At 55.5% G+C, this 25244-nt stretch overlaps 1 protein-coding gene across 5 annotated transcripts in view; it reads right to left on the reverse strand.

Moving 5' to 3' along the window:
* Positions 1 to 25244, reverse strand: part of MIDEAS (mitotic deacetylase associated SANT domain protein) — a 64319-nt gene that overhangs the window by 23108 nt on the left and 15967 nt on the right. For 2 of the 5 annotated variants that reach the window (XM_045822412.1, XM_045822407.1), the window contains exon 1: positions 17904 to 18475. The exons of 1 other annotated variant lie outside the window; for it this stretch is intronic. The gene's annotated coding sequence lies outside the window, so the exon portion shown is untranslated. Of the gene's footprint in view, positions 1 to 4893; positions 5024 to 17903; positions 18477 to 25244 lie in introns of those variants that run through there. 2 more of the 5 variants (XM_045822411.1, XM_045822410.1) reach the window with 2 other exon arrangements.

Consider the following 25244-nt stretch of genomic DNA (forward strand, 5'->3'; position numbering starts at 1 on the left):
ACCCCAGATGCCCTGGCCCCAGGGAGGCTCCGGTGCTATCACTCCAGTGCAGGCTTCCGCAGCTCCCCAGCCCTGCCCCTCCCAGAGCTGCGTGACTCACCCCAGGCCCCCTGTCTGCCTTTCACTTTCACCCGGCACCCCGAAGGGGAGGAACTTCCTCCTCCATTTCCTTCCTCAGCTCTAGCCCTGAAGTGAGTGACTCTCCCCGAATGCACCCCCTTTGTCTTCTCATGTGGAAGTTGGAGGAGGGACAGAGGCTAGGAGGGCACCCAAGTCACTCTGGCCCCAGCACAAGGGTCAGAATTTGGACAAGCAGAGCGCAGAGGGCCACAGAGAACACCTTTTGAACAAACCCCTCCCTCTTGCTTTAAACTCTCATTCCCTGACAGCTAACCCAGTTCGGAGCAGACACCCAAAGGCTAGCCCCAGACTGAAAATAATCCTGGGCGCCATTGAGAAGCTGCGGCACAGGGCTGTCCCAGCTACAGAAGCCCATGCTGGGCTCTGCCTCACCAGCCCGCACAGAAGAACTAGGAGTACGTGTCTGCAGAAGCCAGACAGAGGCAGGAAGAACACGAGAGGGGAAGGGAGGGGAGGGGAAAAGGAAGGGGAGGGGACGGTGCCCAGAGGAGGCTGGAGGTCCACGTGTCTTCAGGGGGCCAGGAGCCTCTCAGACACAGGCTCACCCCAACTCCTGCCTCCCCCTGCCCGCCACCCGCCCCATCCCAGCCTTGTTGCCTTGTGAACCACAGCCTGGGCTTGGAGTCTGGGGGAAGGGAAAACCCACGTGGCAAATGGGACCTGGTGCACGTGTGAGTGTGGGTGCATGTGTGAGTGTGCACCTGGTGGAGGGTACGCACACATCAGATACCAGGCAGAGGATGGACACCCATCGCCTAGGAAAGGCAGGTTCTGCACACTGGGCTGGGGGAGGTGGGGAGGAGCCTGTGACTGGGGCTCCAGTGCAGGGCTGCTCCTGTCCACCCCCCCTCCCGCCCCCGCTGGATCACCTGCAGCTGTTTGGTCAGGCCCAGAGGGACGAAGTTCAGCTGGTCTGCCTCCCATCATTGACCCTGCCCATCAAGGAAGGCCGCTGGGTAGGTTTCCAGAGCTGGGCCAGCGGCTCAGAAGGAAGCAAGGGGGCCAGTTCTGGGGATGCTGAACTCCCCCAGAAGCTTCTGAAGAGGCCTCTCTGTCACCTCTCCTGCATGGCTGGCTAAGGGTGCTGAGCACGGACACTCAGAGCTGGGAGAAGAAGGGTCATCACCTGGGGAGCTGGAGAGAAACGTGGAAGATGCCTGGGAACCCTGGAGGAAGGAGGGGAGGGAGCACACCAAGGCAGCAGGGCATTAATAGCAGTAGTAGTTGTTAATAATAATAATAATAATGTACTTGTGCCAGGCAGGTCCTAAGTGCTTTACATGAGTTTAATTCCCATGACAGCCTTATAAAGCAGCATAAAGCCAAAGCATTATTTTTAATCTCCATTTTACAGGTGAGCTGGATGAGGCTCAGACGGACTAAGTAGCCTGCCAGTGGTCACACATTAATTACGTTGCAGAGCCAAGACTTGAACCTAAGTGTGTCTGACTCCAAGACCAGCCTCTTATTTCTTATCCCCAAGACATGCCACTAAGACACCAGGTTCCTCTCTGCACACCCTGCTCTCACAGCATCCTCCCCAACATCTCGGAGCAAAGACTTTCTGGACATAGATATCCCTCCTCACTGGCCCTGGGGAGCCCCCACCCCTGCCTGCACCTGTGGCAGGCAGATCTCTCCTACTCTCCCCAGGCTAGCTGAGACCCTCAGCCCTACCTAAAGGGAGGGAAGGGGAGGGGCCTCATCACAGAGGGACCAGCGTGTGTGTGTGTGTGTGTGTGTGTGTGTGTGTGTGTGTGTGCGTGCGCCAGTCACCTGCTGTTCCCCCCTCCGGCCTGCACTCCCCAGCCCCTGCAAGCCCACCCTGCCGCAGTTCTGGTTGCTGCTGGTGGGCCTTCCAGCCCCCATACCCCACTTGTGCTTCACAGCCTGCAGCTCTGGCCAGGGCTGAGCCACTTCCTCCCCTTTCTTCAGCCCAGCCTCTCTCCCCAGTCCCTCTGGTGGAAGTCGACTTGGCCTTCCTCACAGTGAGGGAGAGGAAGGAAGCCATGTCTTCCGAAGGCTGCTGACCTGTGGGCTACCTCCCTGCAGGTGCAGGGAAGAGGGTGTAATGAGGAGTCCCGCAGGCAGCTCACCCTGGCGACCTGCTGCAGGAACTCGGACCACAGAGGCAGGAACACTGCAAAAGGAAACCCACTGTCACCCTGGGGCCGACACTGCAGCCCACTCTATCGGTCTGTTCGACTGCCGATATGGAGCAGTCGAATGGAGCCTGCCAAGGCTCCATTCGCTCCTCCCATCCTCCAGACACTGGGACTACTGCAACCCGTCCTGGACCAGACCCAGGGATACCCCTGGGCAGGAGGCTGGGTCAGAGTCTGGCGTCAGGGGCTGGAGACCTAAGAGGCCTTCAGGAGGATCTATGGTGAGGAGCACTTTCTCTCTGCAGAAGAAAGGAAGTAATGCTAAACCCATATATGTGTTTTGTAGACACAGGGGGGAAGGTGCTGGAAAGACCTTCGTGCTGATGGTGACACCATGCCCTCCAGGGACGGCACCATAGACATACACGGCTCCCCACGTGCCGTCAGCGATCCTGCCACATGCCCAGCATGGGCTGGGGGAGTCCGGTGAGCCCTCACCACAGGGCGATGGGGCAAGGCCATCCCCACTCAGGGGACCAAGGCCACTTTCAAGTGTGGCCACCTGAAAGAAAAGACTGTTGTGAGTCAAGGTTACACAGGCCAGGAAGGGGGTGCCCACCTTGGTCCCAGCAGCCAAGGGCTCAGGTCTGATGTGGGGATGAGAGTTGACCCCCTGGCCCTTGGAGCTAATGTTCTAAGCTCCTGCCATTACAACCTAGGCCACCATCACCCTCTGCCCCACAAAGTCAGCAGTGAGAGAGGGGGCCAAAGCTCACATACCTCTAACCCAAGGCGAACTAACTCCGAGTACAGCGTCCGACAAGGCCCCAGATCTCAAAGCCAGCCCGTTCCCCGAGCACCACAGAGGCTGTCACAGGACAAAGCCTGCCCTCCCTCTCCTGCCCACAAGTCCCTGCAGGCTCGGGCTCCTGCCACCTCTCCCAACACTCTGCGCTTCAGCCATCATTCAGAGCTGCTTCTGCCCTGACGCGCTGTTCCCGCTTTGTTTCCAAGTCTTTGACCAGACAGTACTGCTGCCTAGGACACCTCCCGCCTGTGTCATTCGGCCAGGTCCTCCTCATCCTTCAGGTCTCAGACACTGCTCCCCGTGGGACATCTTCCCTCACCCCAGGGTTGAGCCAGGAATTTCACTACGAGCCCCTGGCAACTCCTGAGTGCCCACCACCACACTCAGCACAGTACACTCCAGGTGCCTACTTCTTTGTCCACAGCGCACAGCCAGCTGCAGAATGCTGTGCTCGGCACTTGGCGTGGATCTCTTGGGATGCTCATTCGAGACTGCACCCAAGGTGAGTCAGAACCATGCCTGGGCAGAGGCCCTACTCGCGGCCAGTGGGTCCACCCTAGGCTGCTTCCCAGCCTTCATTTCCTGTCTCCCAGAGCGGAGTTCCCACGATGCTGAAATAAAGTGAAAAGACCCCACCTCCTAACCCCTGTCCCACCCCCACCCCATCAGTGGCCCCAAGCCCTCACCAACTTACTGAAACACAAATTCTCCTCCAACTGCTGGCCCACAAGCCACCTGCCTGCCCCTTGACTGTCGTTTGCTGCCCCACACCCCATGCAGGCCAACTGGAAAGTGCCCGGCCAGCCACGGCCCTTGCCTCACTTTTCATCCCCCGAGGCTTCCCACCTCTGCTAGTCCCCAGACAGGGACATGGGCCTGCGAATCTCTTCCTTTGTGCCCCAATATGGCTACACTGGGCCTCAAGACACCAAGGTGTCTGGTTAGGCAGCCAGGGCGTGGTGATGGGGTGGCCCTCCTCTAAGGGAGCCCTCCCCAGAGGAGCCCAGCACGGCCCACCTGGCCCTGCAGCCCAGGCTCACATCCTGAAAAGCCTTCCCTCAGAGACTCTGGGGCTTTTGGCTACAGCCAGCCTGGGCGAGTGGGCTGAGACTGCCATGGTGGACCAGCTGGAGTTGCCCAGGCCCGAGATAACCCTTCCCTCTGGACACAGTGCCGCCTCGGCAACGCTGCACGCCCTCCTCAACTGGAGTTCACACAGGCTGAAGGGCCCCATGTCTCCAAGCCACTGGACACATAGAAGTCCTGTTCTCAAGGGGTTTGCAAACCAGTAAGAAGGAGACCCCAGCAACTAAGAGGAGGACCTGCCTCCTAAAGTGTCACTTCCCCCGAGGGTATGAAAGAGGAGGCCCTGCGATCTGCCCACTCCTGGCCCAGAGAGACTCCCGGGATTAGCGCTTTTCCGGCCTGAACTTCAGCTCTGAAGGGCAGAGACCAGGCAGACAGGCCAGGAGTCCCGAGTCCCAGGGGTCTCGGCTGTCAAGCTGATCAGGCTCAAAAGGCTTGGCCAGGGTTCAAGCCGGCTGCAGTTTGAGCTTTGATTACAAAAATGCCAACACCGAGGGGCGTTTAAAGGGACACCTGTGAGAGGGGAATCCTCTGCCCAATGAGGCTTTCTCAGGACTTTGCTTGGGCAGCCACCTCCCCTGTCTCCTGCCCCACTGCCCTGCAAACATCCCCAGAGTGTCCATGCGAAGCCGAGATAGCCAGGTCCGTCTCATCGAGGGGAAGCTGAGGCAGAGAAAACACACCATCCTGGGCAGAGCCAGGAAAGGATGGGGCCTCCAGCTCAGCTTCCGCCCACCCTGGGGTACTGCTTACCTCCCTCCTGGGCAAAGGCCACAGAGGATCACAGGCAGCCCGGGAAAACCCGTCCCAGCAGAGCTCTGGAATCCAGGAGCAGTGAGGTGGGAGCCGGTGGGTTCAGGCTCCCTCCAGAAGAGATGCAGCTACTGTCCCTGCAGCCAGGCCCTCAGGTGACTGCACCCTTGGAGGGGGGCTCACAGGCACCAGTGGGGCCCTTGGTCTCCTACAACCCTTTCTGTGCCCAGGGCTCACCCCACCAGAGGCTGCTCCAGTTCCACCCTCCCTTTCTGGAAAGGCCCAGGGCTCTCAGGCAGGTCTAGGGCAGGGCTCTCCGGCCCAGTACCAGACTCTGCCCTGGGCCAAGATACAGAGGCGGTCACTCACAGGGGCCTCCTGGTACATGGCCTCGCCCTGTCTACTCCCTCCCACACCCAACACACACACACACGCGCACACTCTGCAGCCCTTCAGGTTTGCTCATTGCCCCTGCATCCACTCAACAAACATTTGCCGAGCTGCAGGTTCCGGGGAGACGCAGGACACAAGGCACAGTCCCCAGCTGCACCGAGCTCCCTGTCCAGTGGAGGAGAGTCACAGAAACACCCAGATTATAATGCAAGGTGGCCCGTGCAGGGGCTAGAGGTCACAGTGGGTCACCCCAGGGAGAGTTTCCTGATTTTGAACCTTTCCTGGAGCTGCTCCCTTTTCCCGGAACCCCTGCCCTCACTCTTGACAATCTGCCTTTCTTCAAGATCTACCGCCTCCAGGCAGCCCTCCAGCACAGGCTGTTCTTGCTCTTTTTGAATCATCATGCTCTTACTCAGGGTTAACTGCTATCTCATAATGCTTCTTCAGGTCCCTTCTGTTTTTGCACCAAGGCTGGGAGAAGCAGGGCCCAGAGGAAGGGTGGCCCAATGGAGAGGGCAGTGGACTGGTGGACAGGTAACCGGGTGTCTGGTCCAGGAGCCACCATTCACTGGTTCCTGTCTGTGAGGAACTGAGGAGCCCAGGTCAGGGAAGGAGGGACACAGCCTGTGCCCGGGAATCAAAGAAACACCTTTGTAGAGAGCACCCGCTGTACGAGAGAGTCGCCACCAGCACTGCCCGCCTGCTCAGTGTGTGTGATCATCGCTCACTCGTGTGACCATTCACTCCCATCTGAGCATGAGGAGAGGCTGGCTGTGGAAGTAACCTGTTCCAGGTCACAACTTAAGGTTACGAACGAGGAGTCAGGATTTGAACCCCACGCCTGCCGACTCCAAACGGGGTCTCTCTCCATCACACCCTGCTGCCCCACTGTGTTGAGCCGTGGTTCTCAAGCCCACCCGGAGGGACTGGTTCACAGATCAGGTGAGGGCCGGGGTGGTGGTTCCAGCTGGGAAATCCGCAATGCTTCATAAGCAGCCAAGGTGGCGCCCATGTGCGAGGTCAGGGGAACGGCTAGAGGGCCAGGGGCCGGCATAAAGCAGCTTCCAAGGACCCCCTGCTTCTCACTCCCTGAAGCAGCCACCTGCCTGCGTGCGGTGCCCTGCCCAGGAGACATGACAGGTCCCACGGAGCCTTGGGTGTACTTTGCCCTAAGCTAGCCCTAGGGCTGACCGTGGCCCTTTCAGTGCCTGAGGCCTAACTGAGTGCCCACGCCCACTGAGCACTTACTGTTGTATTTGCCGGGCACTGCAGGCAACGCCCCATTTAACCTTCACTCTTCTTTGTCTCACATTATGGGTCAGGAAGGGTATACTCGAGATATCCATTTCACACAAACAGGACGGTAACAAGGAAACAAAAAGAAGACACCAGACAGAGAGGAATGGAATAGCAGAATAGCATTCATAAATCCTACCTTATCAATAGCTACTTCACATGTAAATATATTAAACACTAATTGAAAGGCAGGGGTTGGGAAAACGAGTTAAAGAAACATGATCTAACTGTGTGCTGTTTATAAGAGATACACACTTTATTTATTTTATTTTTTTAGAGAGGGGGAAGGGAGAGAGAGAAACATCGATGTGAGAAACGTCAATCGGTTGCCTCTTGTACGTGCCCCAACCGGGAGCCGAACCCATAACCCAGGCCTGTGCCCTGACTGGGAATCAAACAGACAACCTTTCACTTTGCAGGATGACGCCCAATGAACTGGGTCATGCCAGTCAGGGCTACGCACACTTTAAATTTGAAAACGCAAATAGGTTGAAAATAAAAGGATGGAAAAAGATACGCCATGCAAACAACAGTCAAAAGGGAGCTGAAATGGCTACATGAATATCAGACAGAACAGACTTTAAGACAAAAATAAAAATTAGAGACAAGGAAGGACATTTTATAATGATAAAAGTTTCTATCCATCAAGAGGATATTACAATTTAAATATATATGCACCTAATAATAGAGTCCCCAAAATACATGAAGTGAAAACTATCACAATTAAAGAGAAAAATAGACAACTCAACAGTAACAGTTGGATACTTCAATACTGAACTTTCAGTGATGGACAGAAGAGCTAAACAGATGATCAACAAGGAAATAGACTTGAACACTATAAAGCAACTAGATCTAACATGTCTACAGAACATTCTACCCAACAGCAGAATCCATTCTTCTCAAGAGCACATGGAATATTCTCTAGGATATAATATAAGTTATGCCATATAGTAAAGTTTCAATAAATTTAAAAGGGTTGAAATTATGCAAAATATTTTAAAGGGTTGAAATTGGGCAAAATGTGTTCTCCAATCAAAATAAAGTAAAATAAAATCAGAAATCAAGAGCAGAAGGAGATTTGGGGAATTTACAGGAAATGATGGCTAAAAGTAACTTGCCGAGTTCTCACAGCTCGGAAAGGCCACGCCCTCCTGACGGAGACCACGGCCCCCGACTTCTGCACGGCCCCAGGAAGCCACAGATCTCAGACTTCTGCAAACGCCTGAGGAGCCCCTCTCCCACTCCCACACTGCTGCGCACACACTGCACCCGATTCCCAGCTTGAGACCAGAATCAAAACAGCCGGGGGAGGGAAAGGCCATTGGGGCTGTAACAGCGTGTCATGCTGCTCCGCTTCTCCCTGGGAGAATGGTCACAGACAAGTATTTTCACTCCCCGAGCCTGTCTACAGATTATCCAAGAGTCAGACCCTTTGCAAAAGAAGGAAGCTAACTAACAGAGCACTTCCCCCGCCCCAAGCATGTGACATACCCTAATCCATGCTTACAAACTTCCCATCAAGGTGTCTTACTGTCCCCATTCTAGAGAGGGAAACTGAGGCTCTGCTGTTAAGGTGGCAGAAGCAAGATTCAAATCCATGTTGTCTGTCTTCAAAGTCCCTGGTCCTTCCATCATCCTTCCAGAAAAACTTCAAATCTATACACGTTGTGGGCCTCAGAAGGAATGCAACACGTGAGAACCCCGCAAAGCCAGCTAGGGACCCCCCTTCCTCATGATCCCTCCCAGAACTGCTGTTTTTCCTGGGGGCATTTCCAAGTATGTAACACTCCCCCCTACCCAAGAAATCATTGTACTCCCAGTTTGCCAGAAACGGGCTCCCCTCGAGACTGCAAAAACCCCTGGGAGTTGGGAGAGCCCGTGGGTGCCCAGGGGAGGGGACTGCAGAGGGGAGGTGGGAGCTGCAGGGTGAGCAGGATCTCACTCTGGAGCAGGAGCCTCCACACCACGCGGAGGAAGGGGGCTTGCAGCTCTCTCCAGGGCCAATCAGCAAAGCAGGGCCCAACCGAAGAAGCGAACAAATTCCAAATACCGAGCGATACCAGTGTTCACTCAGTCCAATTCCTCATCCCACAAAGCAGCCCAGAGAAGGAAAGGAACTTGCCTGCAATACACACATCAGCCAGGAGCAAGCAGGGCCCAGAAAGAAGGACTCTAATGACATTGCTTGGGGTCTCCATTTAGACAGGCCCCCTCTTTAGCAAGACACTGGGCAGGGCTAGGAGCCAAGGTGCAATCCCAACACCACAAAAACAGGACTTCCTACTTCACCATCTCCACCCCCTCTAACATCTCTTCAGGGTGCTACTCCATGCCAAGCATGCCACACACGTGATCCTGTTCAATCCTCAGTGGAAGGTAGGTATCACTACTCTTGCCTTTCTCAGTGAGGGGCCTGAATACCTAACGCAGCCAAATCCATTGCCTAAAGTCACAGGACTATAGCGGCAGGGCCAGGACTGGAACCCAGAACTCTTTCTACAAACTTCTTCCAGGGCTTCAAGCTCAGCCTCTGGCTTGAGGGACCACACCAGGCTGTCTGGGATGGATGGAGGTCCACGCCTCTCGGCTGCTCACATCTTCTCCTTGAAGGGAAGCTTTGGCTGGCCCGATGACCTCCATGATGGTCTGGAAGTGTGGCCGGGGCAGGGAAGGTGGACAAGAGAACCCTGGGAGGAGAGTGGCTTTGCAGATGACGAGGATACCGGTGAACACCACCACTGGGTCGACCTGTGGAAGGCTCAACATCTGCTCGAGAGGAAGCCACACCCCTCCAACACTTTCCAACCCCACGCCCATGGTTGGCCAACAGCTTTAAAAATAAAGCCGACTCTCCCCTTCTTGTCAGATGCTCCAAATTCCAGTGGGGCCCAGACTCCTGCCCCTTCCCCCAGCACCCTGAAGTCTGGAGCAAGTCAGCTCCATGCTTGGGTTCCCACCAGTGTCAGTGACCCTCCCCCAGGGCACTGAGCATCGGCCCCAGCCACAGCAACCCCCTTCTCTGCCTAGGGCTTTCAGATGGGCACCTACTCAAGAGCTTAAATTCCTAAATAAAACCTGGTCATTTCACAGCCTGAATAAGGGAGACAGACAGTACCTGCCTACTCCAAAGGTCATTGGTCCAAATTCTATTTCATGGTTGTTGGAACTGAAGCCCTGAGAGGTAGTCAGTTTCCCAAGTGCACACGGTCACCGGGCAGAGATGCTGTCAGGCCTCCTCCCAGGGGATGTCCTCACACTCAGCACTCCCTCAGACCTGGCTGCAGATGCTTGTCTCATCTCCTTCTCAGAAGGAAGGTGGAGCAGGGGTGTCTTCTAGATGCGGTGTTCTCATCAGCCCAGGCTCTCCTGCCCGGCCAGCTCCAGGAGGGACCAAGACCTACTGGTGGCTGGAGGTGGGGTGGGGGGATCCTTGCTGATTTGGAGCAAAATGGGGACAATATGGCTTGCCAGTACCTGCTAGTGACCAAGAAGCAGGAACACTTGCTGCCAGCTAAGGTGGGGGTTGGGCCGCAGCACGGCTGGGCTGCCTGCGGCCCCCTGAGGGGCTGCAGAGGCGGCAGGGGGGCCACCTGCCTCACTTGCCCAGCCAGCCAGGCAGAGTCACGCCCGTTCTCAGGCTCCGGTCAAGATCCAGGACCCGTGCCAAATGCTCCGACATTCCTTTCGTTTCTCCAGTCTCTGAGCAGCTGCTGCAGGGCCTTTTCTCCTGTGTTGATTTATTCTTTATTGTTCCTGAAATACACCCAGAGGCCGTTGGCACTGGGCACTGGCAGAACATCCAGCCCAAGCCCCAAGTACACACTAACCAGACTCTCCGGGACTGGGGCCAAGCCAGCTGGAATGACGGGCCCCAGGGGTCAGACCCATCAGCCAGCAAGGAAGACCCAATAGTCCACCTGCCCCCAGACCACGGTCCCAGAGACGATCTCGGGACTACAGAGGCCGGGGTGTCTGGGGTGGGAAGAACTGCTGGGAAGGTATCTGAGAGGCCTAAACTACCTTTCCACTCCTCCCGTGCATGAGGGACTCTCCAGCAACCCCTTTGCACACGCGCGCGCACACACACACACACACACACACAACTGACCCCCCACAGCCTGTTGCCCTCCACAGCGGGGCCTGTGCTCAGGCGGGGCTCTGGCCGGGCTTCTGGCTGCCTGTGAAATGTTTGGAGATGACAGATTCGGAGGGTCTGCCCTTCCCAGCTCCGACTATCTCCACTACCAGCCAGTCCAATGGTTCCTGAGTTCCTGCCGTCGGCACTTCATTGCAAGGGGCAGAGCACTGCTCCCTGCGCATGGGAAAATGGCCCAGAGAAGTATGGGAGTGCGTGGGAAAGAGACAGGGCTTCAGGGCCCAACAGACTGTGTCCCAGCTTCTCTAATCATCAGCCTCTCTGTGGGCCTCAGTTTCCCTATTGGGAAGTGGGCCTCGTATTCTCATCTCATAGCTACTGTGGAATTAAGTGAGGTTAATGCATATACATGAAGTACCCGGCGCAGGTAGGGACCCAGTCAATGTGAATTCCTCTCCCCGCTGCGGGCAGGAGCAGTAGCACTGTCAGTCTGGAACATCTGGCGGGTGGGGGAGAAGGGACGGTCTGACTCTTCCAGTCCTACAGCTGGCTGAGAGCCGGGCTGGCCAGGAGCCAGACAAGGAGACTAGGGGTCCCAGCAACAGCATTGGGCTCTGCGGGCACACAGGGCACCTGGCCTAGGGACCCAGAAGGGGCACGTCCGGCACAGGTCCCCCCGCCCTGGACTCAGCTGTACCAGCAGGGCCCACAGGGACATGGTGGGACAAGAGTCTGCAGATCATACCTGGCAGAACTTCTAGGCCCATAATGGGTTTCCAGCCTCCTGGGCTCACTCTGAGAAGAGCAATACAAGGGAAAGTGATAGCACCTGAGGGAGGCTGGGGAGGCGGTGGCCACAGGAAGTCTGAACAGGAGCCGAGGAACAGGGTCTGGGCCCCCCTCCCCGCCACGGGGAGAGAGCTAGCCTGCCCTGAGGCCAGTGAATGTCCCACAAGTGGAAGTGCCCGCCCGGTTATTTTTGGCGCCCTTCTGCCCAAAGCCAGCAGGGAAAGGCAGCTGCTAGCAACGCGAAAGGGCTGTTTACACTCAAGTGTGCAAGGAGTGCCACAGGAACACAAAAGGGCACCAGCAGCCCCTGAGCAGAGGGACCTCTGCCCCCCTTTCTTCCTCTCGAGACCGTCCCACAAGGCCAATCTGTGCACTGCATAGCTGACATAGCGTGGGCACTTCTGCTTTCACTCAGCTCCAGTCTCCCAACCGCAAAACTCACTCACACACACACACACGCACGCGCACACACACACACAAGAGACAAATAAATAACTATGGAGCCAGCTGAGGACTGAGCCACACCCAGGAGCCCAGACAGTATTCCTCTGGGCTCTTCCTGCACTGAAGTGGCCCCCCCAACTTTGGAGCGGGGAGGGGCAGGGACCTGGGGCAGGCCACAGAGCAGCTCTTCTTTCCGCCCTCCTTCGGTGAAAGTAGAGACAGCCTATGAGAACCTCAGGGAACTCACTGCATCTCAGCTTCCCCATTTGAAAATGAAAGGGTTGGACTAGATGTCCCAAAGTGTTTTCCAGCTTCGGGGAGACTCCTGGAAGCTGGGGAGCCCAGGGCCATGAGCAGGGGCCAGCTGGGGAGATCAGCCAGAGCAAGGTCAGGTGGGGAAGGGGATCTGAGCTGCAGCCACGTACATGCAAGAGTGGCCAGCAAGCTGGGAGGAGGAGGAGGGAGAAGGAAGAAAGAGGAGGAAGAAGAGGAAGGGGGAGAAAGACCAGCCTACAAGCATTCTCAGCAGTGGGAGTTACCACTTAAGTATTCCTTTAATTTTTTTTTTAATGAACAGCTGTCCATTTAAAAAATTTTAATTTGTTGATTTGAGATAGAGAGAGAGTAAGGGGAAGAGACACACAGAGAAACATCAATTGATTGTTCCACTTACGCATGCACTCATTGGTTGATTCTCGTGTGTGCCCTGACCTGGGACCAAACCCGCGACCTCGGTGTATCAAGTGACGCTCTAACCAACTGAGCCACCCAGCCAGGGCTTCTCTGAGTTCCCTTCTGAGCTATGGGCCTTCCCCTCCAAGGAGCTGGCAAATTCCGGCAACAGCAGTCTAGACTGGAGCCTCTGTCTGCCCAACTGCTGGAAAAAGCTGAGAATCAAAATCCTCGTCATTTTCCTTCCTCTCCGAACCCCATTTCCCCAGAGAAGGTGGGTAGCCTCAGAAGTAACCCCCTTCTGGCTGCAAGCCTGGTGTACCGCTCTCTCTCTAAGCTCTGGCTGGGACAAACCTTGCCCAGGCTGCTCCCTTCCCGGCTTCCTGAGACTCCTGGAGGAAGAAGCACTGCCTGGAAAAAATAACCAAACTCACACCAAGAGCTCCTTGCGGCTGCAGAAAAAGGCAGAGGGAACAGGGAGCACCTTCCCCGGCTCCCCCCGCCTCCCCACCCCAGTACCAGGCTATGTTCCAGGAAGAGGAAGCACAAGAAGCACTGCCAGCCTCAGGCCCCGGGCCCCCTCCTCCCCACGGGCCCCCACTAACAACAGCCAGTAATCATGTCCCTCAGCCAGACCCCCACCCGCACCCCAGCAAAACCCCAGCTCTTTTCTAACATGTGGCAACTTTCTTTTTATATAATATCTTGGTGCATAACAGCCCCCCCACCCCCAACACACACACACCGCAAGCTATTTCAATTGGTGAAAAAGCCAAAGTGCTCTTTGGAGGGACAACTCCCACCCCGGGCTCCACCCAAACGTCTCTCCAAGGAGGCTACACTGCAAGGCTTTAGCAGGGAGTGTCCAGCCCCCAGCCCGCCGGCCGCATGCAGCCCAGGATGGCTATGAATGTGGCCCAACACAAAACCACAAAGTTACCTAAAACATCCTTTAGTTTTATTACTAAGTTTTATACTAAGTTTTATTACCTAGATATGTACATTTTCTATATTAGTAATCACACACTTGGGACCTGCTCGACAATTTTAAAAGATTATCACAAGGGCTGCTGCATAATTAGGGTTCTGTGAGGACTTTTTTGCTTATCTCTGGTGGCGGATATCATGAAAATGATGCATGAACTTTTTTTTTTGCTCATCGGTTTTTGTTAGTGTTTGTGTATATAATGTGTGGCCCAAGACAACCCTTCTTCTTCCGGTGTGGCCCAGAGGGGCCAACAGGTTGGACATCCCTGCTTTAGATGAAGCAAAGGCAAGGGGACTTTTTCCTTGGCTGAGAAAGCAGCCTTCCTCCCATCCACGGGAGCAGTTCAGCCTGAGGCCTGGGCGGGGAGGTTCCACATAGCACTGGATAGTCCAGATAGTCTGATCTCTGGGAAGCTGAGCAGGGACGGTATCGCCTGCAAAGGTGCACAGGCACCAGGGTCTGAGCTGCTTTAGCCGAGAGTGGATCACACAGTTGTGACCAGGGCCCAGGGAGTTAGAAAACGCACGTCATTTGCTCTCCTACCACAAGCAGGTCACCCTTCATTCCCTCCTCCCTGGGAGGAACACAAGGTGGACGGCTGAACTCAGTGGGAACTAGTGAAATGCTAGCCATTACCTGTTGAGTAGTTACTATGGGGCCATTGGCTTTGCGTGCATGATCTTTTTTAACCTTAAAAGCAAGCCTATGAGGTATCATTATCATCCTCATCTTACATATGAGGAAACTGAGGTTCAGGAAATTAAGCAATGCCCAAATCCACCCAGCAAGTAGAAAGAGAGGCTGGAGGACGAGCACAGGTCTACCCAGGCCTTGCTCTCATGCCCCAGCCAGGTTTCCTGCAGTCTCTGCCCAGGTGCTGTCCACACACCGTCCGGGAATGACGTTCTGAGTGTGGGGGTGGAAATGGGTGTGGACAAGTTTTGCTGTTATCATTCCCGAGTGTGTGACTGTGAGAGCCCCTGGAAGTGTATGTGTTGGAGGTGGAGGAAGGGTGATCTGGATTCCAAATAGCAGTTTCTAACCCCGAAGTTATGCTGTAATGCTTCTGATTCATAAAATGAGCTCACAGTCTCACGGTATCCTGGATGTTGCTTCGAATGCAAATACAGAGATCCCTTAAGGAAGAACAGGCAATTTCAGGACACTCCGCATAGCCCCAGCTCAGCACACAGAGTTTGTTTAGTTTAGCCCCACTTAATCAGAGTGCTTCGGTGCTGAAGCAACGCCCCCCGCAGAATGAGCCCACTGGCTGCATTTCCTGCAGACTTTGGTGAGTCAGGGAAGAATGGAGCTTCCAGGCTCCTCCTACACTGATGCGTGCACACACGCAGGAAGGGTGCCAACTGGCCTGGCTGGAGGAAATGCCCAGGTTAGCAGATTCTCAGGCAGGAGGCTCTACAGTCTTGGACCCTGAGTTCCCACTGGGGTCAGGATGACTCTCCAGCAGGCCAGCCACAGGGCAGTGCCAGGAAACTGGGTGCCCGAGGATCACTGGTGCAGCGCGTCCCAGCAGCAGGACTCTCTGGCCACCTCCCCGCCCAGGCCAGGTCCACATTTTTTTGAGGGAGATCTTTCATTTATTTGTCCAACAACCACACACAAGACAGCTACTAGATGCAGGCGTTGTAGGGACAATACAGAGCTTACACGAGAGCAGGGGCTATGACAAGGCTGAAATGTGTTTTCAGCACTTCTCATCTGCTAATTCATAAGATCCTCACTGCAGCTCTAGGAAGGAGGTGTAGAGACTTCAGCTCCGAGTGGATGTTTCTGACTACCGCTCTACAGCATGTACACAGACGACGACATAAAGTGGAAACATAAAATGGAAATAAGTGTTGAGAAGAAGATGGGGGCTTCTCCAAAGAAGTGGGTGGCATTTGAAACAGGACCACAGGCGTATGAGGGAGAAACTCCTATCTACTTGCAGCCATCCCTACTCTACCGTGAGCAAGGTTTCCTTCCAGGAGACCCAATTTCAGGAGCGGCGGCGGCGGTCACCAAGGCCAAAGAGTCCTGGACTGAGCCCATTCCTCTTCCAGGACCCTAAGCCCATGTGCCCCTCACCCTACCTTCCTCCTACGCTTCTCTTCTCTCACCAGGGGGCCCAGAGGCCTTGGCTCCACTGGGCAGAACTTCCCTGGGTTCTGTAGCCACAGGAGGCCCTCATCTGAGTCCGTAAGTGTATATTGTCTCCCTGCCCCTCCATTTATTAAAAGCAGCAGGCCACAGAGCTAAACACTCAAGCTACTTTTATTTCTTTTTTTTAATTTTATTTTTTTCTTTTTTATTGACTTTACTGGGGTCCATTGGTTAATAAACTCCAGCTATTTTTAAGTCCCACATTTAAAAGGTGAACTCTCACCCCCACCGGCACTCCAGAGCGCTCTTTCCTAGGCTGGGGTGAGGGGCTGGCAGAACCACAGGGAGTGAGGGCTCAGCCCCGTGCTTGAGAAGCCCACACTGGAAGTGAGCAGGCAGGCAGTCCCAGAGCGAGCTTCACGGGTCGGGGAGTGGGACGGCACCCTCCAGATTCTCCACCGCCTGGTGCCCTGGGACTACCAGACTAGAGTAACCAGCCCTCAGAGGCCTATCCAATTGGAGTGGACTCTGGGCCTGCGCCATGAGAGGAGATGGTTTACCACAGTAATTGGATGTTTACACCCCTGTTATTCAGAGTCCAGAGCAGAAGTAAAAAAGAAGACCCTTGAATTAATTCTCAACCTGGAAAGGCTTCTCGTTTTCCCTCGGTCCTGAAGCCACGTAACAGCCTGTGGAAAGGGTGCATTTCTGATTCTAAAGGGGCATGTGCCACACCATCCCTGGGAGGTTCTGGAGCAAGGCAGGTGGTTTCCTCCCCTCATCCAGGCCCAAAGGAAGAGAGAGGCTTCTCCTCAGAGCTATAGTTCTTCCACCTTGACCAGGCCTCCAACCTCAATCCTGAAGCTGCAGGGACAAGGAGAGGCCAGACCTGCAGGCTGCTACCAGGCCAGGCTCCCCCTGCTGGAGCAAGTCAGACCTCCCCTCCCCCCCAACCACAACTGCCAACAGGGATCCCCTGCACACACGTGCCACGGCGGCCTCCATAGTCACCCAGGGCCTGCTGCTGTCCCCTCATCCCGCCGGCTCCTGAGCGCGGCTCCACAGCCTGGCACACAGGTCCGACGTGGGATGGTGGAAGCAGGAAGTAGTCAACGGAGTTGTGACCAACAAAGTTTTAAATGGGGTGACTAACTTCCCCTTTCATCCTTCCAACAGCTCGCTCTGGAGGTTGAGCTGGAATACCCATGGCCTTCCCTCTAAGCGGCAGGTATCTCCTCAAGGTCTGCCTTCCTTGGAGCAGAGGCTAGAAAGCCCCAGGACGGCACCAGGCCCTTATCCAGAGGCCTGGGTAAGGGCCCGCAGAGGGGCGATCCGGTGCACACGCTTCTGTAAGTGTAAGTAGGGAGATGGTATGACTACCTCCACCAAGCCAGCCATGTGTAGGGGCCGGAAAAAACCCGGGCTCCCGCGTTCTGGACAGGCACCACCAAACCCAGCACAGGGTGAAGCGTGGAGAAAGCTCCGCAGGCAACAGCACGCGGGCGAGCGGGGGCGGTGAGAGATGACAGGTCTGAGGCGCGCCCGCAGCACCAGGGTGCGCGGGGCCAGCCTGCCCGCCTAAACACTCCAGCTTAGGCCTCTACCTGTTTCCTGCCAGCCCTGCACCTCTGCCCCAAACTCCCAGCGCAGGCAGTTTCTGCGTCCACTTTCCTGTGCACACTGGAAGGAGAAGGGGCTCCCGCGCCAAGTTCCTGCATTCGCGGGCCCCTCCCCTCGACTGGCAGGTCTGAGCTCCGTCACGCAAGCGGGTCCCTGCGGACACCACGTTTCGCTCAGGCAGAGGAGGAGCAGCAGTGTTCCTGAGCAGCCGCCGCCACTGGCCCCGCGGATGGGGAGGGTTTTCCTGCCGGGGCCGAGGCCGCGCCCGGGTGGGCGGGGGCCGCGCGCGAGCTGCGTAGCTGCACAAACACGCCGGCGGGTTGGCGGTGCATAGCAGCTGCGGCGGGGGGTGCGGGTCACGGAGGGGCGGGCTGCGGAGCGGCCAACGCAGGTCCACACCCACGCACACAAACACACTCTCTCAGCCGCCCAGGCCGCAGAAGTTCACGCGCCGCGCCCCCCGCAGCCCCGCGCCCCAGCTCAGGGCCGCGCCTGCAGAGCTGCAGCCCGCGTGCCCCGCCGTCACGGCTTGCACGCAGCCCGGGGTCCCTTGGCCGCTGCGCCGAGGCTCTTGCAGGCCTCAGCCGCCGACCCGGTAGCCCCACTTACCCGCTCCTGCCCAAGCTCTGGCATCGGCTGTCCCTTTTCCGCCGCGGGCCGCCGCCTTTGGTCTCCTCTCAGACTCCAGCCGCCTGCACGCACTCCTCGATTTTAAAAACAAACAGGCGCCGCCGCCTCCCCGCGGCGCTCGCAGGGCTTCCACCAGCCAGCGCCTCTCGAGGCTGGGAAGTTTGCTGGCGAGGCCCGGGAGGGACGCGCGGGCTGTCACCTCTCTCTGGCGGCGCAGGAGGCTCGGCGCACCCCGCGCCGTTGGTGTCCGCCTTGCGATCTTTCTCCCTCCCTCCGTGTCACCCCCAGTACTGCGATGCAGTGTCAGGAATTGCACTGCTCTGACTCATCGGTTGAGCTCACAGCTTGAAAAAAAAAAGAGCGAGGGCGAGAGGCAACAGCGCAGGAGGAGGACTCTCTGAGGTGCTACAAAGGATTGCACAACTCGCGGCTGGGAGAGCGGAGCCCCAGCGGCCGGCCGGCGCGCGCGGCACGGCGGCGAGCAGGAACCAGCTCTACCACTTCATCAGCACGACTGTCTCTGCTCGGCCTCCCCACTCGCAGGCCCAGCGCCGCCCACTTCCTGCGACCAAATAAGGCCGGCGAAGGCGTCTTTAAACCTCCGGCGGCTGGCCGTGGCTGGGGATTTCCAGCAGACCTCACCTCCACTGTGGAGTCCGTCCCCACCCTCCCTCGGCCCAGGCCGGCGCCCCACGCTGGCTTTGCTGGAACAGGCCACGCGGCTCGTTCCTTTCACACCAAGGTCAGGAGGAGACGGTGACGAAATGTTTGGAAACCTATCGGGCCTGCCAGGAAAGTGTGTGTGCGATGTTGGGGAGGACACAAGTCGCTTTCTTCCACAAAGAATTATTCTCTGGTTTGGGATATGGGAAATCATGCGCAGTTCTCGCCAAGGCACTTTATTAACAGCCTTCCCAAGTTTCACTTTTGGCTCATCAGCATACTAGTGGTGTAGAGGTTGTGGAGAAACTGGCCCTAGCTCTTACAAAGGACCCACGTCTCAATGACTTAGGCGATGAAAAGCTTCTGGGTGTAATTCTAGCAACTGAGGCCAGAGTTGGGGCAGCTTTTCACTGCGGGCCCCTATTTCTCCTACCTTCCCCACTGTGCCCCTGACCCCTCCCTGCCTGGCTGCTGGGAAGATGGGAAACATTTCTGCTACTCAGGAGGTTCTTGCTGACCTCCCACATTCAGTGATATTCCAGAACCAAGAGAAAGTCCAGGGGGTGGGAGCCCTGTTTTTCCTGGTTCCTTCCATTTGTTTTTGTTTGTCTCTCCCAAGGAAATGAGTCAGATGGAGGTCTACCTTTGAAGGGAGGGGGGACCCTGAAGAATCAACTACGTTCTGGCAACCACTATCCCCCGTGGCCAGTCTTGACAAGCAGGTGCATCCCTTGCTTTCTCCGGGAGAAGGGGAGGGGCAGCAGAATGAGATTCTCACAGGCCTCCTGAGCCTGCAGGACAAGGGCATCGCCCCCTCCCTCGAAAAACCCACACTTGCTCCTAAGAGTCATGACCTCCCTGCCTGTCCTCTTCCACCCTTTGCAAGTCTGAGCACCTGTGTGCACTGACCTCACACCCCACACAGGAGGAAAAGGGCTCGTCTGCACCCTGCTATGACCGATATGTCAAAGTAATGACAAAACAGCCGTATCTGCAAAATACAGTTATGCCAGGGGACTGGAGTAGACGACCTCTTGAAATGCCTTCCAGTTTAAAGCCCATGATTCGTGTTACAAAGAATGAATGAAAGAGCTGGGGGAATCACCTCCAGAAAGAAAAGCCCAGGCTCTCAGAGTTAGCATATGTGTGTCAGTATTGTTCCTGACATTCCCGAAGCACGTGCCCCACACTGCTTCACAGCCCTGCGTGTGCGAGAGCTTCGTTCCTCCCGTGCTGTGGACATGAGCACTGAGGTGCAGAGAGGTTACGTGACTACAGACACTCGCGGGGCAACCCAATCGGTTGTCACCTCCCTGCCCTTATTCCCATCAACCCCAGAGAAAGACAGAGTCTAGCCCCGGGTAGAGGCTAGACTCTCAAGCAGAGGCTCAATGTAAATGTAAAACCTTTTTTATTTTTTCCACTTGTCCCATTTCTTCCTTCTCACTGACACCTCATCCAAGGGAGGGAAGCAAAAGCAAAGCCACTTGGTCTCCAGTGCCCACTGCTGCCAGGTTCCTCTGCAGGCCTGTGGCTATTGTGACCTTCCCCTAGAGCCTAGTCCCTAAAGCTGATCGTGGGCCTAGCCCCTGAAGCAAGCCCCTGAGAGCCAGTGCAGACCAGCCCAGGGATGTTCCCAAGCAACCAGGAAACCCAGCTGGGGAGCACATTCCTAGAAGAGCCTGCCACCCTGCAGCCAGGGCCCAGCCTCCAGGGAACAAGTTGGGAGCAACTCCAAAGGGCACTCCCCAGCCTAGTCCCGCCAGGACTTCCTCCCTGTCCCACGCTGGGCTGCTGCGCCTGACCCAGGGAGCATCGCAGGGAGTAGAGATGGGTGGCGGGGCGCCTGAGAGCAGAAGTCAGCGACCTGGAGGAGCTCTGCTCATGTTGGAGCAACTTACCCCTTCACCCCAACTAAACTCCCAAATTCAGGCCACCCCAGAAAGGAAGAGAGGGAAGAAAGAGGGGCTCGTGGGTGTGTGCTGGGGAGGATGGCTCAAGGCTGTCCCAGGTGGCCCCTGCCCGGCAGGGGAAGCCTGCCTCTCGAAGGCAGGCAGATGAAGATGCTTAAAGAAGGCTGCGGCTGTTCCGGGAAAGCCCTGGAGGTCAGTTGTGCTGCAGATATGACAGTGCAGAATCACTGACAATGTGAAGTGAAAGTTTTGGTTTTAGAAGCTCCAGCCCTTCCTGCAGGCTTCTGGGGCAACCAAGAAGGGTGCCCTTTGGGGAAGGAGAGAGAGAGAGATTGATCTTAGCCAAGGAGTGAGCTTTCCTCCACCATTGACCTTCATAAACTGCAGAAAAGGGAGGAATACAGAGTTCCAGTTCACAGAGAGCGTGTCTGCTGAGAAACACTCCAGGAAGCAAAGCACGCTAGACAGGATTCCAAACTCCAGGCCCCAGTGAGGGCAGAACACGGCATTAGAGAGGCGTCCTGGGGCCGCATCAGCTCTCTGGACTCTGCTCAGAGCGATGCATCCTACCCGAGTGGCCAGCACCAGTTTCCACTCCTGAGACAGCCTGAGACCACGAAGAAACGGCCAATAGCGAATTTTGTGGTATGTGAATTATATCCCAGAAAAGAGGGGGGTAAAAGCTCCCAAGGAAGACAGCTCCTCACCACCTACCCACCTCCATTAACTTTCTGATGCTATCACTCGCTATTTAAAAGAGTGTTTTCCTTCTTCCCCAGCCTTCCTGTCCTTTTCCCACTGTCCCTTCTCTGGCAGGACCTTTGCATAGAGGCCAGCACACATGGGGTGTTTTAAGTGAATGGTCAACCTTTACAGGGGTGTGGGGAACTAGGGGTACAAACACTTGAGGAAATCACAAGCCCACAATGCCGGGACGGACTTCGGGTCCTGCCTAACTAAAGCGAATAAGCCGTGTGATCTTAAGAAGTTGACACCTTCTCTGAGCCCACACCAGATGTCCTGTAAAGTATTTGTTAACAAGAACAACGAAAGAATGCCCACCTTCTAGGGACGTGGGAGAATCACAGGACAAAACACTGCCTTCTGACTGCATCATGCTTTGTTCATATAAGAGGTTACAATTGTTTTTCTTTCTAAATCCCCTTCTCCCCAAACCAGCTTCTTCTCCCTTTCAAGAACTTCATCCAAGCAAGATTTTTCTTTTTCCTCTGTAAAGAACTGGGTGACCCTGTGCTGGGCTCTTCCCCGAGGGACTCTCCAGGATTGACTCACCGTCCCTTCCTGGTGTCCCTCCAAGGCTTCTCTTAAAGTCCCTGCTTTTTGTGATCTTTCCACCATGCTGTCTACCCAGCCTGCACAGGGACACTCCTCCACTAATGGCTGTGCCTTCTCTTTTTGCCATGTCCTTTCTGAGTAAGGCGGAGCTCGAAACTTAATGGGTGCAACCATCAAGGCAGGCCATTGTATGCTGAGACGTCCCTGCACTGTCTTTCACCCTTGAAAACCCAGGAGACCCTCCCTCCTCCTCCTCAGTTCACACTTCCTTCACCTGTTCTGGGGCAAGGCCAGGCCTGCCACACCAGCCCACAGCTGTCCACATCTCTCGGCCCTCCCACCTCCACCCCTGACACCTACTTCTGCAGGCTTGGGCCAGGTTCTGAGTGCCTCTGTCAGGCCTGAGAGGGAGCTTCTGCAGACGACCCCAGTTGCTGCTGTCACTCTGGGAGAGACGTCTGGCTGGGCATAGGGAAAAGGACAAAACAGGTGTGGCTGCCAGGCAGGGCCACGAGGACAGAAACACCCTTTCTTCCCAGAGCCAGAGCTGCCAGCTTCCCAAGGGCCTCGTTTCATTTCAGCACAGTCCCATGCCCACCCCCCACCCTCGGACAGACTTCTGCACTAGCTGCTCTCCGGAGCTCCACCTCCCTACCTGTGGCAGTGCGCCAGGAGGAACGGGACCTGAGATCCAATGGGACACCCTTGAAAGCAGCGTTTTTAAATGAAAACAAATAGTACTACATCACAAACTAGAACCCAGAATTCATATTCATGGGAGTGCACAGATTTAAAGCACAGGCTGAGACCCGAGTTCAAATCTTGGTTCACACTAGCTTGATGACCAAAGTACTTAACCACTTGGTTTTATCGTCTGCAAAATGGGGATGATAAGAGCTTGACACAGCATCTGGCACACGTTAGGTCTTTTGTAAGTGTTGGCTATCATTCTGTCTCATCTCCTAACTGCTCCCCCTGCTTCTACTCTTGCACACTTACCATCCACACTGCCGTCAGAGTGATCACATCTCTTTTCAGTAGCTCTTATCAACTACAGAAAAAAGCTGACAGCAGTCGCCAGCAAGTTAGGTATTCACACTTCCAGCACGATCCCGCTCCACCCCACTTTCCAGCCTCAGCCCCCTCCCCACCCCCCCAAACAACCTGAAGTTCCCCAAGACACCTGCATTCCCATGCATGCTCCTCCTCCCTGCACCTTCATCCACAGGTTAAACCCATACCCTGATCTCCCACCAGACTTGAGTTTAATGGCAGTTCTTCCAGGAAGCCTCTCTTGATGCCTCCAAGCAAAGGCAGGAGGACACTGGAGTGTGTAAGGTGCCGTCTCCCTCCTAGGATCAGGGCCTCCGAAGGGCACAGCCTAGATCTTACTCGCCCTGTTGCCCCACACCTGCACATGGTGGGTGCTCAGCAAGTGCTTGCTGACCAGTGCACGGATAAAATAATGTACGTGAAAACTGGAGGTGAGCAATACAATTTAACAGATCATTATTACTACTTTTATTACTATTCTATTTCTTCCATTCTAAAATGCACCTTTCCCCTCATTTTAACATCTCTCAAATCAGGGTGCATCTTACAACTGAGAGGGTGTCATGGTTTCATTAGCAGCATGGTGTTGTTCACGGCTACACATAAAATATTGGTGCATCTTACAAGCACGGGCTTCTTAGGGTCAGTGGTGTATGGCACTTTTACTGCTGCTGCTGCTGCTCCTCCTCCTGTTACTACACTGAAGCTCGATCTCCTGGGTTCTGGGGCCTGCAGGTCAAAGTCCACAGAGGTGAGAGCCCTCATTACTTGATCTAAGTACTGTTGCACAATCAAGTTCTCATAAAATGACCTGCAGTTTCCCAGGATCAGAAAGTTGCCTGGGTCCAGACTCCGCAGGGAACTCCCAGGAAAGCAGGCCAATGTGATAGGGAACAAGCCCTGGACTGGTAGTCAAAAGAGTCAAGTTCTAAGCCTGGTTCTGCATCTCATTGTCTGGGTGACCCCAGGTGGGGCCTATCAACACATTTATTGAGCATCTACTACGTGCCCAACGTGATGCCAGCCCACGGGATCCACCCAGCACCCTGACAGGAAGCCATTATCCCCATTTCATAGTTCAGGAGGCTAAGGTTCGAAAAGGTTCCACACCTCTTCCAAGGTCATACAGCTGGAATTCGACTGCTGGACTCCCTCCGCCCCTCTCCCTGCCCGATGAGGACACTCTCTGGGCTTGTGCTCTACCAGGAAGGAAGTCAAATGGGGAGGAGTCACAGACTAGAGGCTCACAGGCCACTCTCATCCCCCGGATCTATTACATTTGATTCATATAACATGTTTATATTTTAACTACCTCAAATTTATTGTCAACATTTTTTAAAAACCAGGAGATTTAAGCTAAAAGAAAATCAGGATTTCTGATTTGTCATGAAAAACAAATGGAACACTGACCACACGGAGCCCCCCTTCCTGGGGGCAGAGTGGAGTGTCTGCGCCAAGGGAGCAGCGTCACAGCGGTGCTGGCCGGAACAGCACCGTGGGGGGACTCACACACCCGGATTTCCCCAGATCCCACCCCTCCCAGGCCCACAGGTCGCTGTTGCGGATCATCTCACCTGTGCTCCATTCAGACCCACAGCCGGCCTCTGTCCCCGAGATCCCCTGGTCCCCACAGGCCTCTGAGCCGGTGCCCCTCAGACCAGATGAACTCCAGTGCCTCTCCAGGCCTCAACAGCCTGTGGCTTCTCCCAGAATCTCTCCCAGGAGGTCACATTATGAACCTACTTTGGAACCACTCAGACAAGCCCCTGCCTCAAATCTACTTCCCCTTCGGCCTCTGTCACAGAGCCCCCAGTGTCTGCCCCTCACACTCCCCGGCCCCCACAGAGCATCGGGCCCAGCAGTCAGAGCGCTGATGGCCAAGTGGCTGCATGGTAGGGAACCGGGCAGGCGTGGCTGGAGGAGGCCAGGGCCCTCTGGGGGAGGGAGCAGTGAGGAGCAGGACCGTGTGTTTCCCAACAGCAATGAGGCTCCAGGACACAGATGGAAGGGGGGAGGTGCCTCAGTGACAGGAGAGGAGCGTGGTTTGACACGTGAGGAAACACACAGTAAATTGTCTAGAGGGAAAACGGACAGAACCAGCAGCAATTTAAGAAATGCAAATCAGAACACCATTAAGGATCCACTGTGGCCAGAGTCGGTGTGAAAATAAGTAAAAATAAATTAAGCAAGCAAGCAAGCTGCTGTCGGCGGGGCCATCAGTACACAGCTGCACGTAGGCTGCCGCGCTGCTGTAAACAGCTCAGGTCCTTCTTGCTCGAGTCTTTCTAGAATGCGGTTCGGCACTGTGTTACACGAGTTTAACAACTGACCAGGTAATGACGGTCGGGGGACCAGATCCCATGAAAATAATCTAAAATACCACCACAAAGGAATT

The sequence above is a fragment of the Phyllostomus hastatus genome, unplaced genomic scaffold, assembly GCF_019186645.2.
Source record: "Phyllostomus hastatus isolate PE091 unplaced genomic scaffold, TTU_PhHast_1.1 phas_scaffold_501, whole genome shotgun sequence".
Taxonomy (NCBI): domain Eukaryota; kingdom Metazoa; phylum Chordata; class Mammalia; order Chiroptera; family Phyllostomidae; genus Phyllostomus; species Phyllostomus hastatus.